Source organism: Heterocephalus glaber, unplaced genomic scaffold (genome assembly GCF_053883595.1).
Source record: "Heterocephalus glaber isolate CG9 unplaced genomic scaffold, H.glaber_assembly_v1.0 deba00001461, whole genome shotgun sequence".
Lineage (NCBI taxonomy): Eukaryota > Metazoa > Chordata > Mammalia > Rodentia > Bathyergidae > Heterocephalus > Heterocephalus glaber.
Genome location: NW_028258308.1, coordinates 10,602,898 through 10,624,859, shown reverse-complemented (window position 1 = coordinate 10,624,859; position 21,962 = coordinate 10,602,898). Strand labels below are relative to the sequence as shown.

Genomic DNA, 21,962 nt, shown 5'->3' with positions numbered 1-21,962 from the left:
TTGAAGAATTATTATCAACCTCATTAATTAATGGTTTAATATTTTTATGTAATAAGCATTTGTGGAGTACTCGCTATTCATTTCTTGATCATTAGGTTGTTCATTTGATCAGTAAGTGCTCACTGAGGTCCTATTATACATAACGAAACATACTGAAATGTATACATACTATACATTTCACCACTTAAGGTAAAATGAAAACAAGAATTACCTGAATGTAGGACAAATATTTTTGTGTTTATTTAGGATATTTTGGGAATATTTCCTTTTGAAATGTTTCATGATTAGTGGCACTTTTTTATTCTGAAAATTCTAAACGATGCCGAATATATACACAACCAGTCATTTGGAGCCGGGTCTAGTTAATAATACAAGCACTCTGATAGTGAAGTCTAATTTTGATCAAAATGTCTATATAACTATAAAGAATGAGATAAATTTTTTGTTTTTTATTCTGAAGAAAATCAAACTTATGGCTTGAACATGTGGCCAGGCCTTCTTCACAGCCTCTCTGCATAAAATTTCCAAATAACTAAGTAGAAAAACTCACATTTTCCTGCTCAAATTAAGTAAGCTTGAGACTGATTTCTTTGAGGACAAGTTTTACTACCATCAAGCTACAAACAAATGAGTAAGTGCCACGAGCCAATGTGAAAACTACAAAGTCACCACTTAATTTAATTGTGATAGGATTTGTTTTTATTAGGTGATCTGAAGACTGACATCAAAATCTTGAAAGTTTGATTTTAGTTACTTTCTTGAGTCATTTTGACCCAGAACAGATGCTCCAGAATGTCTCTGGGATACCTGTGCATTGCAAGTTGCCAAATTTATAAAATAGATTAGCCTAGAATTTAGACTTGAAAGTGTCTGTTTGTTTCTTATTTTTTTTTCATTGAAAGATTTCAAAATCTTTTTCTCATCTTTTAAAACTGAAGTTTACTTGTACCTTTTGTTTGTGTTAGCACCTCATTCTTTCAAGTGGACTTCAAATAGAATTTGCTTAATTCATTATGGTCATCATCGTAACCAATAAACCTTAATTTGGCCACAAACAAAGGTGGAATAGTATCTCTCAAAGTTAACAAAAGATATTCTTCTCATCCTCTGTTTGTTGTTTTTTTTTTTCCATTAAGTTTATTGGTAGATTTTAGGTATACAATACAGTTACAGTCATCATTGGGATCTTGTACCTTTACATGATGTATCTTGGTTCTTATTTTTTCCCCATTCTCCTGCCCTCCGTTCACCCCCTCCACCCTTCCCTATTTACAAAGACTTTGTTTCCATTTTTTTCCTTTTCTCACATTTTTTCTTTTCAGAAAGAAGGAAAAAGAAAAAAAAAATCTTATCTTCTGTTTTCTATCTTGCAGCTTATAAAGACATATAAATATATATTAAAGCAAATATGACAATTACATATAGTGGGAATTGAAACTGTGGTTAATTTTTGAAGAGTCGCAAAGGAATAAAATATGAAAAATAAATTGTGAACAATTGTGATTATTTCAAAGATTTTATTTGGAAAAAAAGCAGTTATACTGCAAACATTAGGTAACTAGACTGTATGATTCTTCTGTTCAGAACATGAATTTATTTTGATTTATGGGAATGTTAATAGAAGTGGAGAAAGTTTGTTTTCCTCTTTCATTCAAATAATTTTATCACAAATAGGACATGAATTACATAAACACTAACAAAGTTATGTTTTGAAATGTTGAAAAATTCTAGATTAATTTATACTTTGTTGATCTGAAACATATCAAATTTAAGTTTGCTATGTCAAATTAAAAATTATAGAATATTTTAAAGAATATTTTCAAACAAATTTATAATCTATTTTCCCTTGTTTTAGTTAACTAATTTAATGCTTGCTTACATTTCTTTTTTAATGTTGATTTATATTTGACTTTAGAATTTTTATTAGTCAATGTGACAAAATGGGTGGTCTTTTAATTAATATTATCGCTCAAGATTGTAAATAGTGTAGGCTTTATATAACCATTTAAAATTTATAAACTAATACATTGGATAGTTTGTTTAATACTTAAAATTTGGTAGCATTTTTGAACTAGAAAGATCATTATTTTAAAATACATCCTTAAAAATAAAATGAGTTATGTTTCATTGTGTAGCTCATTGATAAATATTTAGTCTATAATTTTGATCTATCTCTCTGTTTAGATAAGAGAGGTTTTTAATTTAGTAAACAGTATGTTATTTAGAAATATGAAAAACATTGAAGCAGTTGGCAACCAAAAATTTAAAAAAAGAAACATTTAAAAAATCACTATAAGAAGTACTGTGACTGAAACGAATATTTATGAGTCTTGTGTGTATAAGAAATTAAACTTTACAAGACGTGTTTTCTTGGCAGGGCTATCGTGAACAAAACAGCTGAATATTGATGGAGTTTTAGCTAAGTGTACTAAGGGTGCATTATACTGAGTTCTGAAAACACATCTGTTTTAATGATTAGTAGGAATCATGAAGCACATGCATATTCTTTTTAGTAGAACTAATTGAGGCATAGAGAGACTAAATGCTGTACTCAAATTCCACAGATGATAGGAGTACAGGTGAAGAAAACTCTTAAGCCAGCTCTAAAACCTAGTCTCTGAACTATTGGGTTGCATAGACAAATAGTTATAAAAAGTTAGAAATCAAATGAGAACACTGCAAAATTTTAACTATAGGATATTTGTAAAAAAAATGGATCGAAATGTATAATAGATAATGTGAAATAGGAAAAAAAGGTACAAAGGGGACTGGGAAGTGGGAGGGGTAGGGGAAAGGAAAGGGAAATGGAATTAACATGAGAAAATGAAAAGATGGAAACAAAGACTTTGTAAATAGGGAAGGGTGGAGGGGTTGAAGGGAGGGCAGGGTATAGGGAAAAATAAGAATCAAGATATGTTATGTAAAGATACAAATCTCCAGTGATGAATGTCATTATATTGTATACCTAAAATGTACCAATAAAATTTTTTTAAAAGTGATCATTTAATTATGAAAGTTTGCTTGAATTATGAATGACCTTTAACAAACTGTGAAACTCAAAGCTGACATTTTCCGAAACCATGAACCCTTTTATTTTTGTCTTAATGATTTACTTGCAAATTATTTCCAAAATTGTCCTACTTATTCAAGAAATACTTTTCAGACCTGATTATTTTCCAAAATTTGTGGTTACAAAAATTAAGGTATGTGCCTCCATGGAGTAGATAATGCTTCAAGATAGAGATGATACTTTTTCTCTAGCAGAAAACAGTGGAAGGAAATCCATTTTTGAAGAAACAGGTACTTCTATCTCAAGGTAAATTGGTTTATAAAAATCTTTGCTATTTGAGATAGATATTATAGAAGATTATGTAAATATGCCAATATACATTAGATACATTTCAAAAGATTATGAGAAAAGTTTATATATCTTACTATCAGTCTTTTCAAATGATGATTTTGAAAATGATCTAAGTGAATCAGTAGACAGGATGTCATTTGCTCCGATGTCTACACCTGCAGCTCACTGTTACATCCTCCTACATCCAAGTGTAAGACTTGCAGTGCTCAGGTCAGGGTGGCCTTGCTCAGAAGCTTATATTTGTAAAGTATTAAATTTTGTTTCTAGCTATTAACTGCTCCACTGAACTCTTTCTGCACACCTAAAGAGGCAAAAATAGAAATTTAATTTCTGGGCAGATTCCTTCTAGGAGCCTCTGTCCAAAACATCCAGTGCTGAAACAAGAAAAGATAGTAGTGGTGCATATGTACTTGTAACATATTTCTTTTTCTTTTCTTTCCTATTTCATAGTACATAAAGAATAGAACTGGTTAAAAGACACATGAGTCAAAATGCTGGCTTTTTACATCCAATAAGTGGAATAAATTTGCAGTGTTCTGAATAATAAATTAATACTGTCAGTTTTTTATTTATTGCATTCAATCAGTTGGGTGTTTGTTTGTTTGTTTGGTACTGGTGATCGAACTCAGGTCCTTGCACTTGCGGGGCAGGCAGTGGATCCACTGAGCTAAATCCCCGGCCCTAGAGAGTTGGAGTCCAGTGTACCTTTTGTTTTTGGGGGGGTTTTTTTGGTACTGAGGATCGAACTCGGATCCTTGCACTTGCAAGGCAGGCGGCGGAACCACTGAACTAAATCCCCAGCCCCTATTGCATTCAAAATGTGTATCTACACAAAAAAGTTTTTCATTTATTAAAATAAAAGCACACAATCACTAACCTTACCCTGGTGAAATAACAAGAAAAATAGTCTCACATTTGGTCTAGACTTACAGATGTAAGTGCTAGATAAAAGAAAATTGATATTTTAAAAATATCTGAAGTTATATAATTAACTGAAAAAACAATTTCATTTATAATTCAAACAATGGTTTTTAGAAATTATAATAGAGTTCAGAGATCTAAAAGTTTTACTTGTATCACTTTGTAGCTAGCAAGGGATAAAGGGGTTGTAAGTAAAGAGAACAGAATTCACCAAGGAGAAACTCCAGGAAGACCAGTCCTCTCAAAACAGTTGACTTTCTTAAAATAATACAAAATAAAAAGCAAAACATGGGGGTGTAAGAGGAAAGAAGAAAGGAGTAAGAAAATGCTAATGAAAGAGAACCGACATAAAATGCCTAAAATATATTAGACATTTTAAAATGTGAGGGGGTGAAAATCAGTTTTATGAGGTTAACTGAATAACTAAAAAATTAAAAATAAAAGAAATAAGTAAAAAGGAAAGAAAAAGATATTTTCTTTTAAAGCAAAAACTAGTCCCACCTATAGATGATACCTTCAGTAAAATTAGAAGTATTTGCAAATATTAATCACATTGCCAGTCATTTAAAGTAAAAAGCAAATAATGGTGAATATTTTCAAATTGTGTTTATTAAATTCCTGCTTTCCTAAAAATTCATAAAGTTACCATGTTGTTTAGTTTTTCCTTAACACTTTTATTTTTAAAAACCATCTACCTAGAAATTAGGTGAATATTTCTTGACAGCCATTTCATAATTTTAAATTTATGAATCTTAAATTTGGGATAATTTGGGGAGTCTAGATGTCCCCCCAAAGCCCCATTGGGTCAGAGGTAGCTGAATCTGGAATGTGTGATGCTGGGATTGAGGGTGTGTGATTACTTAAACCACTACATGTGACTGAGTGGTTTAGCACGGCCCTAATCCCAGTAGTCTGGATGGGATAAAAGAGGCAGAAAGAGGTGGTGAAATTCTCTTGTTGCCTTTGCTACCTTGTGCGCGCCATGTTGCTTCTTCTCTTTGATGCCTGTTCGCTGTCCCTGCCTTGGAGCTAGCGGATTATGGCCTGAAACCTCTATGAACTATAAGCCAAATAAACCCCCTCTCCTCTAACTTTGGGTGTCAGATGTCAGGTATTTTGTCTCAGCAACCAGAGAAGAGTAACTAACACAACAATCCACATACATATGTGTACTGTATTCATTCTAACCATGTTCTTTTCCCATACATACTTTTATAATTTAGGTTTCTACCACTAAACTTTGATATTTTATTGCTTTCTTAAATTCCACAAATTCCTTTCATTCATAGAAAAATATTAGTCCATGTTGAGTTGATATTTGGATTTGCTAGTCATAAAAGTATTAAATTTTATTGTAAATTTTGATAATTTGTTTTGGAAGTTCTTATCTATTTTCCTTACCAAACTAAGGATGTTTTTGAAAACAAAAGACAAAATGATAGTCCCTTCTGAACATTTGCAGAGGACTGAATTCAATGCCAAATACTCATTTTTATAATCCCCACATAAATTCCACCTAAACTTCAAATAATTGTGTGATTTTCTTATTCATTTCTTATTTATTGCATTTTATATGAATCTACACAAAACAATCTAATGACTGTTGACTTAGATATTTAAAACACTGGCATATTAATGAGGAACCTGAGACTCAGTTTTAGTAATATATATATATATATATATATATATATATATAAATTCTTTATATTGCTGAAAAATTGATGTTAAGGTTACATTTTCCCTTCTAAAAAATTTCCTTTTAGTTTTTACTGGTGTAAATTTTAAAATGAAATTATAAATTTTATTTAGTTCTCAGTTTATGTGTATTTAAAATTTAGCTGGATTTGGGATCTTTTTTAAGTTTAGGTATAAGGACGTGTGGAGAAATCTTCATAAATATACACAGTTGTATGCATATTACCGCAGTAAAGATAGAGAGTAGTTCAGTCATTGGCCCTCAAATACCAAGTTATGCTACTATGTGGTTTAATTCTTTCTCCACTTCCAATATAAGCAACACCTTTGCAGCTATTCTTCCTATGGATTTGCCCATAATGTTATATAAGAGTAACTTACACATTTAGTATTTTGAATCTGGCTTCTTTTACTCACTGTAATAAATTTGTATGGTTTTATATCGTTGTACATATCACTATTATGCTCCTTTATTTTCTGAATAGTAATTCAGTAGTATGAATGTCCGTCATATTTTATATATTCAAAATTTTCATTTTTCATGATCATGATTAAATCTACAAATATATGCATAGGATTTTCTTTCTATAAACATAAATTGTCATTTTTCTTGAATAAATACTTAGGAGTGAGATTGTTGGTAAGTGTACATTCAGCTTTATAGGAAATTGCCCAATTATTTTTGCAAAGTGACAGCTCCAATTGCTGCACATCCTTACTGCATTTAGTATTCCATTTTTTATCTATTCTAGTGGATGTGAAATAGAATCTTACTAAGGCTTTACAGGCATCTCTCTGATAACAAATCATTATTTCTTATTTATATATCATTTGCTTCTCTTCTTTAGTGAGCTATCTGATCAGATCATTGATGTTGAGAATCTTTTTCATGTACCTAGTAGCCACTTGAATATAAATTTTAGTGAAATAACTACATAATTTGTGCTTTTAAAAAAACTTGTTTTTTTATTTGGGAAAGTCCTTCATATATTCTATATATAAATCATCAGATTTATGATTTGAGAACACCTTTTATACAATATCTTTTAATTTTTTAATGATTTTGTTTGAAGAACAAAACTTTAATTTTAATGAAGTCCAAGTTTTTTCTAATTATGCTTTTGATCTCACATCTAGGAGATACTCGTGTGATTTGAGGCCACAGAGATAGGAATACATTTTGTTCTAATAGTTCCATAGTCTTACCACTCACATATAAATATATAATCTTTTTAATTTTAATTTATGAGTAAGATGAAAAGTAAAGGTGTGTTTTTGTTGTTGTCTTAGTCATTTTGTTTTTGTTTTTCCATATAATTAACCAATTGTCTTAGCACTAACCTTTGAATACACCATCCTTTCCACCATTGATTTGCCTTGATATCTTTGTCAAAAATCTTTTAACTATACATACAGGAATTTTTTTTGGTGTATTTAGGGCTTGTTCTAGATTCTCTTGTTTGTTCTTTCTATCCTTAAGCCAATTTCACACTGTTTTAATTACTGAATTGTAAGAGAAAATTTGAGACCAGATATGAGTCCTGTAACTTTGTTCTTTTTCAAAATTATTTTGTACAAGAATTTCTGGTGAGTCAGTTTTAAAGCAGTCTGTGAGCCATCTTGAGGGTCTTTGCACATATTACTTTTAATCCTGCTAACAGCACTGCAAACTCCATCCCCTGAAATTATGCCCTTGGACTGAATCCAATTTTCTGCCAGGATGGGTGGGGCCTTCGCACACTTCGATTCTTTCTGCTCTGTGCACTCCTTCGTGTGGAATGCTCAGACTTGTTCTTCCAGACCTAAACGCAACACTGTTACTTCAGACTCTGAGGTCTGTCGACTTCGGTTGCACTGAACTGTTGTTGGATCACAAATTCCTTGACGTTTGCTGGTTGTGTTCTTCGTGGAAGGTGGAATCAGAGGTGCCCTGACCCCGCTGCACAGTGAAGATGTTCAGGCCACTGCTTGCCCTATACACACAAGCTAGCAGAAACATCCAGCCCATGTGATTTAGAAGAATGGGTGAGAGGAAGACATAGCATCTGACATGAGGGAAATATGGGAATGGTGCAAAAGCTGAAAAAAATAATTTAAAATGTGACACTTTTCCAAAATATTTTTTCTTTTTTTTAGTGCTGTATGGGTTTTATTTTTATTTTATTTTCCACTTTTGTTTGTTTTGGTATATGTTTGCAGAACATGATGATTTTATTCATTGCGATGTGTCGGTACATGTATGTAACACTACATAGTTCCTTTTTATGACCTCCTTCTTCCCTCCCTCCATATCTTTATGCTGTCAGTATTTTCTTTTCTTTTTTTTTTGTACCAGGGATTGAACTCGGGTCCTTGCGCTGTCGGTATTTTTATGACTGAATTGACAGGCTCTAGAATGAAAATTTAAAAATAAGTAGACCACTCATTTATCTTAGCCAGAAGGATAATTTAAACCAGACAACCATCATTTGTTGTGGAAAGCCTTTGCGACTATTTTGGGACATTCTTTTTCTATTTTATCTCCAACTCTTTCCTGTCTTCCCCTCTCTTCACTACCTTTTACCTTTCCTAATCCTGCCACTGATGACCAGCAGATAGTTATTAGTTTTGCTAGTTAGAGTATGTTTAGGAGTTTATTTTTATTTTTTTAAATCATCCAAAGACTGCCATCTAGACAGTGAAGACAGTGATGAAGAAGCGCATACATTCTGCACAACTCACATGGACATGAGCTACCAGAAGTTACGTCCCACTTTGGGCACTCTGGAGCTTAATGTATAAACTTAACAACTTCTTCTGCAAATGAGCAGACTCACATAGAAAACGATGCACTGCTAAAAACATTTGGCAAGGGGAATTTGTAAAAATGAAATTGGCAAGACATATCTTTACAGGGAGAAAGATTGTCATAAAAATAATTCACAAAATTCCACTGAATCCAATAAGATTACAGAAGGTCTAACAAGTAAAAATAATGAAAATTTTAAATCATCTAAACATAGTGAGGTTGTTTGAAGTCATTAAACTGAAAAAACACTACTTAATTGTGGAATATGCAAATGGAGGTGACATATTTGACTATTTGGTTATATAAGGAAGAAAGAAAAACAAGTGCCAAATTTAGATAGAGCACGTCTGCAGTATAATATTGTCCCAAAAATATTGTTCACTGGGACTTTGAGGCAGAAAATATACTGTTAGATGCAGATATGAACATTTAAAAATAGCAGATTTTGGTTTTAGCAGTGAATTTACCGTGACAGTAAACTCGGCATTTTTGTGGTATGCACCATGTGCAGCCCCAGAGTTCTTCCACAGAAAGAAGTATGGTAGCCCAGAACTCTATATGCAAACTGTTCGTGTTATTTTGCACACACTAATCAGTGGGTCAGTTCCCTTCTGTGGACAAAATCTGAGGGAAGTGAGTGAGTGTCTAAAGAGGGAACTATGGAACCCCTTTCCACATGTCCACAGACTGAAAAGCTTTTCAAGCATGGCAGCCTAGAGTAAATCTTGAAGGACAGATGAATCAATGCAGGGCACGGGGAAGATGAACTTGAACCATTCATTTGATCCAGAACTAAACATCTCAGACCAGAAAAGAATAGATATGGTGGTAAAGGGATTTTCACAAGAAATTCAAGAATCTCTTAGTAAAATGAAATGTGATGAAATCACAGCTCCATATTTGATGCTGGGGAGAAAATCTGGGTTGGACCGTAGCAGGAACTAGATCTAGTAGGACCCTTTCACTCACCAAGGTACAGCCAAGCAGCAAACTCAGAAACATCACTGGCTGGTCTGCTCAGCACAGAGTTCAGAGAAACCTTTCTTTAAGCCAAGAAGCAAAGACAGCACAGTGACCACTCTGGACTAGCTGTGCCTCCAGTTGCTGCATATCAGAGGAGTGAGACCAGCACCACAGAGAGTGACTTCAAAGAAGATGGAATTCCCTGCAGAAATCTAGCAGCAGTGCTGTGAGGGGAAAGGGAATTGCTCCAGCCAGTCCCATGCGTGGGAACTCAAGTAATCCCAACAAGGCAGATATTCCTAACCGCAAGGGAAAACCCTGCTGTCCCCAGGAGCAACACAGCATCTGATGCAATGATGTGGCGCAACTCGTTTGTGGTGAGAGAACTACTGCAGACAGACGGTGATTCAGAATGGCAACACTATTCCTGATCAGAGAACTCCAGTTGCTTCAACCTACAGTATTAGCAGTGCAACCACCCGGCATCTGATCCAGTTCCCAGAAGGCACTGCCAGTCTTAGTACTTTCTACAACCTGCCCCCAGAGTGGCGGACTGCAGCATACAGTGACCCCCCTGCCTTCCCCAGCCTGTCCCATGAAATCACACCACTGTTCCACACACAGAATTGAGGCTCTTCTAATTTTTTTCAGTAAATTAACTTTGAAATTCACAAGTTATTGCAGTGTATCTGCCAAGCAAAGGGATAAAAACAAGCAAAACCTTGTTTCCTGTATTTCACCTGGAGCTTGAAAACCACTAGTTCTGTGGATTCCACGGACATGATGCAGGAGATCTGCAGAATGCTGGATGCCACCAGCTGTGGCTGAGCAGAGGAAGCACTTGCTGCTCTTCTACGTCCAAGGCATCAGGCGTACAGAGAACCTGCTGCAGTGGAAGATGGAAATCTGTAAACTGCCAAGACAGTCTGTGAACAGGTTCTACATTAACCAGAAATCAAGGACATCCCCAAATTTTCAAAATATTCCTTCCAAAATTGCCAGTGAGGGAAAGCTGTAACCCAGCAATTATGGTGTAAAGTAGCAATTTCAGCGGTTTTCCTGAAAAAAGTTAATTTATCTATTCTGGGTTCTTTGTACACATTTTAAAATCAGCTTGAAGTTAATAACGAAAAATCCTGGTGAAATTTTGATAGAGATTGAATTTAATTTATAGGTCAATTTGGGAAAAGTTTTCAATTTAATTTTGTTGATTGGTTCAATCTGTGAACATTGTAGTACTATTCATTTACTTAGATGTTTAATTTCTGTCAGCAAAGTTCTATACCTTTCACAAGAAGGGCTTGTACTTCTTTAGACAAATTGATTCCCAACTCATTTACTATGAGGAGCACTACTGTGAATGCAGTTGTTTCCTTGATTTCATTTCGTGGCTGTTCGTTGCTAGTGTATAGAAATACAGTTGACTTTTGTGTATTGGTCTTATGCCCTCTGACCTTGCTAAAACTCATTTTTCACTTCAAATAGACTTTTTTTGTATTTCCTTAAATTTTTCTATATGTATATCATTTAATCCCTGGATAAAGACACTCTTATGTCTTTCCTTCTTTGAATGCCACTGATTTTTAAATTAATTTCCATAATTGCACTAGCTGTTGCCTCTATGTTGGACTGAAACTGTGCAAGCAGACTTCTTTGCCGCATTTCAGCTAACAGGAAAACACTGAGTCTCCTGTCAAGTATGGTGTTAGCTGCATGTCAGTAGATGCCCTTTATTGAGGGTGTTCAAGCTTATTTCTAGTTTACTGAGAATTTTGAATGTTAGATTCAAAGATTGGATGTTAGATGATGTTAAATATATTTTATGTGTTTTATTGAGATGTTCATATGATGTTTTTCTTTTTTATTAATGGTGTTTATTTCTATATACTGATTATTAGATGTTAAAATGACCTTGTACTTCTGGGCTAGGTCTCATTTTCATAGTTATTCTTTTTTATATCTTGCTAGATTCATTTTGCTGTTCTGCTAACAAATATTTTGCCTACATGTTTCTAAGAAAACTATACCACTGAGAAATTGTTACATATTCGTGTTTCTCTAACTTCGATATCAGTTTGTTCAGCGGCCCCATTAATTAAAATGGGATGTATTTTCATCCTACTTTATCATTTGGGAAATGCTTGGGAGGATTGGTACAATTTCTTCCTTAAAGAGGTTTAAGAACTCACCAGTCATTTCCATCTGGGTTTGGGCTTTTGTTTTTAGAAAGATTTTACTAATTCAGTTTATTTATTAGGTATAATAAATAGATAAATATGTAGAGATCCCTTCCACCCTCACATTGCAGGAAGTGTCTCTGCAAGCAACTATGTAACTTTTCCTTGTGGTTACAGAGAGATAAAACATTCTGCAGAGATGAAACATTCTCAAGCTTTTTTGTGTGTGTTGTAATGGGTGTTGGTGGTGGAAGGATTCTTTAGTCTGGCTATAAGACTTCATGGAACCAAGCAGGGCAAAGGGCTTGGTGTCTTGATCACAATCTTAGCTGCTAAGACACAATACCCTACATCCACGATTTAAGGAAGAAGAGCCCTATTTTTCTTATGTTTCAGTCTGTTAGTCAACTGGCTCCAAGCCAGGATGGCATGGCAGAAGTGTGTGGGCAGAGGAGAGTTGGGAGGAATGCTGCTCATTGTGTTGCCAAGATTCTTTTGCTGGATTCAGATGGAGACTGAATTGGGCAAAGTGCAGCTCTGCTGGCAGTCCTGACGACACTGGATAATGCTGGGTCCCAACTGTTGACACAGCCAGTAGCTGGTCTGTTCCACTGCTGGCCACTGCCTTCCAGTGCTGACTCATGTTGGACTCCACAGGCCAACTCTGTGGGGGAGTGGTTTCTGGTTTGGGGGACATTTTATATCTAAACCATAACTTGGGGATGTGCTACTTTCCAGGCACGCTTTCTTTCTTTTCTTTCTTTCTTTTTTTTTTTTTTCAGTACCAGGGATTGAACTCAGGACCTTGTGCTTGCAAGGCAGGTGAGGTGCCACTGAGCTAAATCCCCGGCCCGGCACGCTTTCTTTTGATCTCAATATCCTCCCCTTTCCTTAACCTCTTGTCTCCTTTCTTTCCTTCAATCCTCTCACTTTCGGTAACTGTTATCATCCCTGCTCTTTACCTAGTGTCCTTGACTTTGAAGCCTCCATATTTCCATTTCTCCATAGAATAAGGCCCCAGGTTCGAACTAGCATTTGAAAGATGTAGTTATTTGACCAGATGATGACAGTAGATGAGGGATCTTATGGGCAAATTCGTCTTTAGTAAACTTCCATCAGTCTTGCGATTTTTATCTGTGGCTTCCCCTTCATTTTGTATTGTACGTGGTGAATAAATATTTCCATAGCTCTGGGATATAAAGTGACGTTTTATAGCCACCCCACCTGCAGGTACATGGCATTCAGCTTTCTCTCTGGCAAAACTATTGGATTTTTATCGTTGAAAAAATATATGCTATCAATCATCTGCCATTATCTCTCTAGTTATATTGTATAATGTTATATTAGTAAAATTTTGGAAGGCAGAGCTATATAGCTGTGTTCATTCTGCCAAGCTTAACTAGGAGTTAAAAAATGTATTTTCCATTTATTATTGACTTGTTCTTAGCTGCGAGGCCAGCAGATATTATTAATGAACTGACAAAATGTGTGTAGAAATATTAGTTGTTTGACACAAAATAAGGCTAAAAATATCTTACATTACTTCACAATATATTTGGCACCACCCATGATGACTTATTGTAAGAATCAATGCATCAGAATAAAGTTACAGCAATGATGTTTCTCCATCACAAGGTGAAGGTTATGCAAATTATTTATTCCTCATTGATGCCTAATTCATGATCCCTACCACCAAATAGACTTTGTAATATTTGCTTTGCTTTTTCATTTGCTATTTTTTGTATTAGGTCTTTTGCAATCACCTCTGTCTTTATATCCTTTTCAACTGTATTTTCTGCTAGGACAGGGCTTTATTCAGATGAAATGGTGATAGTTGTAAACTACTTCTACAATACCAGTACTACTACTATTAGCTAATAAGAGATTTGATCCAGACAGTAAATACCTTAGAGCCTTAGGCTCTATGTGTTAGAGATCCTGATGCAGTTCAGGGAGGGCGATTCAACATCCTGGATGTCAGAGTCTCCAGTTTGTAGAAAACAATTAATCAATGGCAGCCTTATAGAGCTTTGTGAGGAATTTGATAATCTTTTATGTTATGGGAGGAAAAGACGAGCTAGAGGTCTAATATTTTAGTTGTAATATAATTCTCTTTTTCCTATCTGTGCCCCAAACTACTGACTTTTAGAATGCACTTCTAAGACCATTTGTTAATTCAGTTTACCTTGCATCACAGAAGAAAAATGCAACTAAGTGCATGAAAAATTTCCACTTAAAATACAAAGCAAATAGGGGTTTTCATAAATTAATATTCTCATAAATAAAATCTTTTATTATTTTTATAAATTATCTTTAGATCAGGCTTTTGTGTTTTCATTCCATCCTTCTTTTAAAATTTTTCTTCTTTATTTCTTGTATTTTATTTAATAAGTGAATTTTAAACTGTCTTCTAACACACCACTATTCATATATGATTTTAATTGAATTTGAAAATGTTCAGATTAAATGCATGTAAATTTCCTGTATTTATGGTCCTGCATTGACTTAACCTAGATAAATTTCAGTACTAACATAATGAAAAAAAATTAGTTAAAATAAAGATGTTCTGCTGATTTTTTTCAGTGTTCACTTGAAAAAGAAAATTGTGCTTATTTTGTTTTTTCTAGATTCAGACTAAACAGAAAACAATTTCTAAGATGAAATCGTGCCTATCATAAAAAATATATCATTATAGTTAATTTTTGGCAACTAATAAAATTTGAGTTAAATTATTTTAAAATATTTTTGTTTTACTTTGATTTTAGGAAAATGTTATCTATAAAGTCATTTTATGACATAAAAGGAAATTGCTTTTGTCTTACTCCTCCTTTGAATACCATATTCCAAGTATGCTATAAGGGAGTGTACTGTGTGTTCGATACACAATCAAATGGCCATGTATGAGGGTGAATAGGAGTAAGCCAAAGAACATAATAAGCTAGTGTTACAGTGTCTGAAGTGGTATGAAGGAAAAAAGTGCTGAACTAGATTGTGCAAATCAGGATATTAGTGACAATGGGTAGAAAGGTGTAACAATTATTTGGCATTTAAGCTGAAATCATAATGAAGACAGGGCATCAATTACCTACAGTGCCAGGACAGTATAATTCCAGGAAAATACACAAGTTTTACTAAACTTTTAACCCTGAAAATAGCTTGGAGTTTATGAGACATGAAAGTTCTGTGAGTGAGTATGGGAATGAGATGGGAGAGAATTGGAGAGTTAACAGGAGCCAGATAATCCCCAGCCTTCATGTTGGTTGGTGGATGTTAGTTTAAGTGATAAACTACTGAAGCAGATTAAATGAGTGTCCTCATTCAGTGAGTGTTGATCAAGGCTTCCTCTGATTTCTGCTGAAAGCCAATTGGAGGCATCAGTAGAGCAATGAGAAGACTGATTATGAGGATGACATGAGGAATCAGGCCAGAGATGGTGGCAGCTTAGGAAAGGAGGTTTGCAGTGGACACAAGAAGCACTGCTATAATTTATTAGTAAGACTAAGACTTGCTGATAGATTATATTTAGAAGAGAAAGATATTAAGCGTAAATCCCAGATTCTTGAATGACAAGCTGGTAAGTTTTAATTAGGATTGTAAAATGGGAGAAACTGGGAAGGAAATGGATTTGGAGAGAAAATTCCATTTTAGATATTTTAGGAATGAGATCTTGAGGAATCTCATGGTAGTCATCTTTGGGGACAAATTTCGACTTCATACGTGCACTGCAATCCTCAGAAACAGATCATTTTGGGAGAGTTAGGGTTAGATGTACTATTTAGGAGTGTAAGATGAGTGAACTATTTCTGAAACCTTAGAACTCACATTTGGGATTGTGGATAGAAGTTAGCAAAGGTTGTTGATAATAATGGACTGAAAAAGGAGCAAGATTAAGAGCATTATCTCAAGGAGACAAAGAGCACATGGTTTTAAAAAGAGAAAAACACAGTGGCCCACAAAAGAGAGGATATGATGGGGCAAAGAGCATCCATGGAAGTTGTTGGGACCTGGTTCTGCTGGAAAAATGGTAACAGAAAACAATTTGGAGTGTGGGCAAAAGGCTGGGAAATGGAGAAATGTGCAAATATAGACCCTCCTTTCAAAAATTTAAAGTCTGGCCAGGCATGGTGGCACATGGTGGTACTCTGGCCACGTCTGGGATCCCAGCACTTGTGAAGCTGAGCAGGAGGATGGTTGTGAGTTCAAGGCCAGCCTGATCTACATAGTGAGTTCAAGGCCATTGTGAGGTACGTAGTAAGACTTTGTCCCAAAAAACAACAAAAAAAATCAAAAATTTAAACTCTGAAAGAGAGCAGAAAAATGGTGTAGTTCAATAAGGATATAGGCTGATAGAAGGTCTTCCTTTTGCTGGACGCTATTTTAGTCTGTATATTTGTATCTGTTTTTTAAATTTGTGACAGCAGCAATTTGCATGCTAATAGGAATGAGAAAGAGAGAGGAGAACATGTTGAAGAGAGGACAATAACAAAAGGAGTCAACTGTTACTACAACAGAAACAGAAAACAAAGCATGCAAGAACCTGTGCAATTAATAGCTTTGGAGAAAGATTGGGAGATTCAGTGTATATAAGTGAGTTGCTATTTGCCATCATCTGTTTTTCTCATTGAAGTATGAAGCATGTTTTTGTTGTTGTTTGCTGAAAACATGAATGAGAGATCAAAGCAATTGGAGAGGGTTTGTAATTAGAATGGGAGTAAACTGACATGGAATAAATGAACTGATGGTAATCATTGTTAAATGAAAAATAATTCTGATACTTGTTAAAATGGCATGCAAGCTGGGCATGGTGCCACATGCCTGTGATCTCAGCACTTGGGAGACTGAGCAGGAGGATTGCTGCAAGTTCCAGGCCAGCCTGGCCTACATAGTGCAAGGCTAGCCTGAACTACATAGTGAGATCTTGTCTCAAAAAAAACCTTTTTAAAAATGTATGAAAAGCTTTATTTAGGACTATTGTGATAAGTGTCAAGAGTTTTGTCGCAGGGAGAAAGATCAGGCTCAACTCCAAACACAAGAGTTGGTGGGGATTGATAGTCTAGTAGCAGGTTGAATGTGCAAATTAGTGAATGAAAACTAGAAGGAAACATCAGGCAAGTGAAATTTTTATTAAGCCCACTTAACAGGACTACAGGCCAGGGTGACCAAGTATCACCTGGGGGATAGAGACAGACATGGGACTTGATCAGGTATCCAGGGTGGTCAGATATTGGGGGTAGAAGTATTCTTTCTAAACTGACTTAGCAGAATTCTTGCTGAAACTGGTGTGTTAGCTTTCCATCACTGTAACAAAATATCTAATGTAATTATTTCATGGAGAAAAAAAAATTTATTTTGGCTTACAATTTTGGAGATTCCAGCCCATAATCAAGTGGTCCTACTGCTTTTGGGCCTGTGGTAAGGCAGCACATCATGAAAGGGGTGCCTAGCAGAGCAAAACCATTCACCTCACCATGTGCCAAGAAACAAAAGAGAGGAAGAGTGGGCCGGAGTCCCATAATCCCTTTCAAGAACATGACCCAAATGACCTGAAGATCTCCCATGAGGTCCCACCACTTACAGGTTTTACCATTTCCCAACAGCACCACCCTGAAGACCAAGCCTTTAATGACACATGGGCCTTTGGAGGACATTCAGTATCCAAACTATAGTAACTGGCTTTTCAAGGATACACACAGAAGTTCAAAGAAAAAGCCTAGTGGAGAAGAGGCCTCAGAGGAATCTACAGTTTGTTCCAGGGAAGTGTCATTTTCAGTAGAAAATTAATTAAAATATAAATTTCTAAATCATTTTGTACCCATTTTGAAAAATAGAAACTTGTTCTCAAAATAAATAATAATAATTTTAAACAAATCGTACATATTTTAAATGAAAATAGCTTGGTTTAGTGTCTGCAGTCCTGCTTATGTACAGTATATAGGTGTACTGAATATAGGTGTTCTGTTTATTTGTAGGCATATAAAATAAGAGCTCCACAGTGAGCTTCTTTGATTAACACAGCTAGAAATATTGACACTCTGTTAGACAGCTTTCTTGGCACTGAGACACAATATTCAACACCTATAACTTAAAGGAGGAGAGGTTGAATTTGCTCACAGTATTAGTCCATGATTGGCTGGTACCACGATAAGAACATCATGGTGGAGGCACGTGATGGAGCATTCATGGCAGTTGGGGAGCAGGGCAGAGGAATAGTGTCATAGGAGAAGGGTGAGGGACCAGACACAGACCCCAATACCATGCTTCCATGACCCACCCACACTCCCTTAGAATCCTCAGAGCAGATCTCAGAGCCAAAATAAAATTGAAATTCCACCCATATAGCTATTTCCTCAGAAATTCCAAAAAAACTGTCCTTTCTTTGTGGTACTTACTACTGTCTATCTTCTTGTATTTTATACATGTTTCATCTCCCTCTTGAGAAAGTATTTATTTCTGATTTATTCTTGTTCCTTTCTCAGTACCTGGAAAATTTTCTTCCATCTAAACATCCAATAAATATTAATTGTATTAATTCATAATATGATTTATTAATGAATAAATATTGCTTTGCTGTTGGCCAGCACTCTCCTCTCTCTCTCTCTCTCTCTCTCTCTGTGTGTGTGTGTGTGTGTGTGTGTGTCTCTCTCTGTTCAGGAAGTAGATCCCTTGATCTCTTGAGAATATCTTGAGGAGGAAGGGGATAATTAAAGAATGTTATTTCCATTTATGTTAAAATGAAGTCCACCTTGGTAAATACACTTGCTATATAGAAATGTACCTGGCAAACATTAATAAATATAAAATATTTAACTTTACCACCATTGAACTAACAGAGATGGCTAATGCTTAGCCATATTTTAGAGTCATGAAACTAATTTCAGTTAGAGTAGAAGAGTCAAGTGTTTGAAGTTTGTATTAGGTAAATGGATTGTTTCCTCTGGTGAAACTTTAAACATTAATTCTACCTTTTGATACAGAACATTGTAGAATGTAAATATTTAACTCTATGTGCGACCTTCAGAGGTCAGATTCAAACTTGTAATAAAATTTACCCTAGATTACATTTTAGTAAACTGAAATCCTAAGTTTTAGTTTATGAATAATAATTGAGTATTTAATTAATGTAATTTTTCATCTCTCATTCAGTGTGGACATTTATTCATCTGCCTACTTCTCAAAACAAGCTCAAAAAAAGTACATAAGATATATCTATGCTAAAAGGTAAACTGAGTCTTCAATCCAGTTCTTGCTTGACTACATTGTCATTTATTAAGACCAAGATAATTGCAGCAAAACTTGTCACCATAGCCATCCACATATTTTTAAAATTTTGTTTTTAAAACCGTAAGATATTTGCAATGCAACCTGCTAAAAATTTTATAAAAGGTAAATTGCATAAAGAAGGTTACTGTTAAGATAGAGGTTTAAATAGCATAAAATTGAGAAATGTGTTTTGGCTTAATATTTTTATAAAACAGCCTTGACAGTCAACAATGAGTTGTTCTAGAAGCAGTTAGATATTTAAGAGAACATGATGTGATAAGAAAGTGTCTATGGTTTCCCAAAGTAAGTGCCTTTTCCAAGCTAAGTGACACTGACCTCAGCAAACAATTCCATTGTCTTAACGATAAATGAGATGTGATGATAGTCTTTAGTCATTTTTCTAGCTTGCTTATTTACTGAGTGTATAACTTCAGCATACTACCCATTACTTCACATTTAACACAAATGTACCCATATACCCCTTCCAGAACCAGAGTACAATTGTCCAACGTCAACATCTTAGAATATAAGTAGATGAGTAAATGAGCTTTTAAAGAAAATCATCTGTAGAATTCATACTTTTGCTACTTTGAGATAAATTTTTAAATAGATTGTAATTATAGAAGAAATTTAACAGCTCAAGGGTTAGTAAAAATGCAAAATAGATATTTTTTTTACACAAGTTCTTCTGGTCACAGTTTTTAGACACAGTTCTTCTGGTCAAATAATTCAACTTTGTTTTATTCAACATTGTTTCATAGCAACAAATATCCCTCCCTTCTGGAATCCTTTAGACACAAAAGCTCACAAGCAAGAAAAAATTCATCTGAAATTAATTACAGTATTCAAAACAGGTATGGTATGCTTTAAAATTAGCCAGTTCCTTGGAAATAAAATCAAAGAGCTGATAATACTGTTAGCTGTAAAAAACAAAGGAGACATAATTTCTAGCTTATATATTCCATGAAAGCAGGCTTTCCTTCCTTTTTTTTTTTTTTTTTGTACTGGGGATCGAACTCAAGACCTTGTGTTTGCAAGGCAGATGCCGTGCCCCTGAGCTAAATCCCTGGCCAAGGAGAATCTCCTTCTAAGTAATGTGCCTAGAACATTCCTTGACACATATTAGTCATTTAATAAAAGTCATAAAAATCACAATATTTCTCTCCTTTATTCTTTATTATTTAAAATATTTTATTGGAAGCAGATGACTGCCTAGTATACCTGCTTTCTTCCTATGTGCTTCAAAATTATTGTAAACATTGTTAAGAGCAGCTTTACAAGGTATAGTTTATTATCTGTGTTTAATTAATGAAGAAACATAAGTTTGGGCTCTTATTTTTATAATTATCTACAATTAAAGAAAAGCTCAGTAGGACTGCCACAGTGTGTATGGGCTTTATTAGCTATTGAGACATCAAGAGTGACCAGTAGGGAATTAAACCAGTCAGCATTATGCTTTAAGAACAGTGATATGCTGGTGTACATAGGATGTATTAAGAGAAAATAGATAAGGAAAACAGGAGTCAATTTTAATTTCCAGAAAGAAAGTAATGAAAACATAAACTCTAGGAGTAGCAAAAGTAGGACCCAAGACAAAAGAGTGGGTGTGTCACAGTGTGCGACAGTGGTGGTGTAGAGGATGAAAAGATTATTTGGAAACAAGACTTGTTCTAAACATGGAGAGGCCCAGAGGAACTGACCAGAGAATCCAGTGCTCAAAGGAGCAGACCCAAACCAAGAACTCTCTGGCTTTTATTTTGCAAGGAAATACAGGAAGAAAAACAGCTTGGGCAAGCAATTGTGTCAAAGAACAAGGAGGTCTGCTGCATGATATTCTTCAGGTTAATCTAAGTAATTTATTGGGCAGGGTGAAGGACAGTGGCCAAACCTAGCATGCTTCACTAAACTTTAACCCTATATTCCAAGGCCTACATGCTTTTGCCCCAGTAGGCCACTTCATAACCCATTTCTCCAGCCAAGCCCCCCACATAGGGGAGCTTCTAATCTCATTCACCACTATAATGTACTTTAGTTCTTGTGATATCTGTTACTTTGACCGTAGCTTACCATAGGAAACACTCTCAGTAAACCCTTGAAATTCCTCACCCAAGCTCTTGAATTTTGGTTAAAATGCATTGTGTTTGCATGTGTAGGATAGTCCTCAGTTGGTCTTTTAAATATCAAAGAAAATTTCTTAAAAATAATTATTTGATTAACCCATCACATATCTTAACTTCATATGAATTTTGTAAATATACATTTTTAAAAGAAATAAGATTTATTTTTGAAATTATAAACTATAAAAGGAAAATAATTAAGAAATTTTTTATTAACCTAGGAATACTGCATATAAACTACTACATTCTCTTCTCATTATGAAACACAGGAACATTGTGGAGAAATGCCTATGTAAAAAGAAAAATAATGTTATTGTGGCCAAAATATAAATCTTTTTAAGAATGTTACAATTGCTAAGTCCAGCTGTTGGTTATAGTTTAGATTCACTCATTCTAATGTGTCTAAGGAATTTTTAAAGGGTGAAATTCATGCAGATTTTCAAACTGCTGGCATGTTCATAAGAGGCTTGTAAATATATGTTTTAATTATCCTGTCTGAAAAAGCTTACTCTTATTCAACTCCAGAGTTTTCCCACCATATCACTACCTGACACATTAACTTGTTTTTTGTTTGTTTGCTTGCATACTTTGCTTTCTGTTTTTGCTTTCTTGTAGGAGATATTACTGTGTGTTGTAGAATGTTTAGCACCGTCCTTGGACTCTATTCACTAGTCCCCATA

General features: G+C 34.7%; 1 protein-coding gene and 1 pseudogene across 1 annotated transcript in view; both read left to right on the top strand.

Annotated features, from left to right (window-relative positions):
* The window catches only part of Vegfc (vascular endothelial growth factor C), a 118,660-nt gene that overhangs the window by 50,124 nt on the left and 46,574 nt on the right, over nucleotides 1–21,962 (top strand). The gene's annotated exons all lie outside the window — the stretch shown is intronic.
* On the top strand, nucleotides 8,829–14,262 carry LOC106010022 (MAP/microtubule affinity-regulating kinase 3 pseudogene; annotated as a pseudogene).